We start from the raw sequence: 1,384 nt of genomic DNA on the forward strand, positions 1-1,384 counted from the left end.
TTAATACACTTTCTTTCTCTGTCAACTCTTTTTCTCATTTCCCTTTATTGGAAATTTGATGAACATTGTTGTAATGAAATATTTCCACTATTTTCACATGGGCAATTAGTTCTTGTGGAGAAACTCACATGTAATCCCTGTTTTCTTTTGGGATAATGATTTATTTTTTCCTGTATTAGTTCTTTGTGTAACTATATGTCTCAATCGTATTTCATTGTATGTAAATTGTTTTGATTGACACATTGTTTTCCATTTTATAGTCCTTGAAAAAGACCATATGTTTTGGTCGAAACGTCGGACTTGTATATACACCTTATCTTGATATCCTCACAAGAACAATAAAATCATTCAAATGAAATATTCTCTTTGGAAATTACTTTATTGAGTGTGCCGGATTGTTTTGCAATTTTTCCCCATGCTGTTGCCATGTCATTTGAGCACTCTTCTGAGACTTTTGTGACATTTTTAGGGTTTCTACATGCTGCCGGGGGTCATTTCATAAAAATACTCAGGTCTCCCATAGGATAACATTGGGCTCGGTGCTCGGGCCGAGTACACGAGTATCTTGGGAGGCTCGGCCCGAGCTTCGAGCACCCGAGCTTTTTAGTACTCGCTCATCACTAATATTAATGCTTAAGCCTATAGAACCCCATAAATATATTGTATACAGAAAATATAATGCAAGCAGCTGCTATAAGTGTTTCACAATCCATAATCCATCGAGCCTTCAGTTTATCCAGTGTTCGAACGACCGATCCGTGATGGGGGTCATTAACCAGTGGGATGGTCTTTACCTTAAAAAGTAAATTAAAAAAAGTGAAAAATTAAGTAATCGTTTCTGTCCAGTCTAGAAAACTTATTTTCATGCACCCCAATAGTGAAATCTGAAGGTTCAGGATCCTCTTCTTCTCTTGCCCTGGAGGACCGGCCCTGACCCTCATTACACTGAGCAGACTATTGATGTGAATGGACAGAGTGTAATACTTCATTTCCCCTCTGGAGGTGCTGCTGGAAAATTGAACACTTTTTGTTAGGTCTTTCCATAAATTCCAGGTCATTCCTAGGAATCCTAGCAGGGGGATACTTATTGTAAGAAGCGATTGTCCCACCAGGGTAATTGATTCTTACCTCATCCTATCACGATTCAGAATCCTTGTATGTCTATTAATAAAGGGGTTATATAACAGTATTTTTAGTGGCTCAGCATGGTATAATTTGTTTTTTAAAAAATGATGGCTTTTCTCTTCTTAGGACACACTTCTCCTTGATCTGGGCTTTGCTACCCTCATCCTAGTCTGCTGGAGTCTGTTGTGCTTTACGTCGGGCTTTGCAGGTGGCCCGGCATGATCCCATGTGATTGTATGTGTAAGCCACCAGGACACAC

General features: G+C 39.1%; 1 protein-coding gene across 1 annotated transcript in view; it reads right to left on the reverse strand.

Moving 5' to 3' along the window:
* Positions 1 to 684: 684 nt before the first annotated feature.
* Positions 685 to 1,384, reverse strand: part of LOC142290884 (trefoil factor 1-like) — a 201,648-nt gene continuing 200,948 nt past the window's right edge. The window contains exon 4 of the transcript XR_012750395.1: positions 685 to 703. The gene's annotated coding sequence lies outside the window, so the exon portion shown is untranslated. The remainder of the gene's footprint in view (positions 704 to 1,384) is intronic.

This window comes from Anomaloglossus baeobatrachus, chromosome 2 (genome assembly GCF_048569485.1).
Source record: "Anomaloglossus baeobatrachus isolate aAnoBae1 chromosome 2, aAnoBae1.hap1, whole genome shotgun sequence".
Classification (NCBI taxonomy): Eukaryota; Metazoa; Chordata; class Amphibia; order Anura; family Aromobatidae; genus Anomaloglossus; species Anomaloglossus baeobatrachus.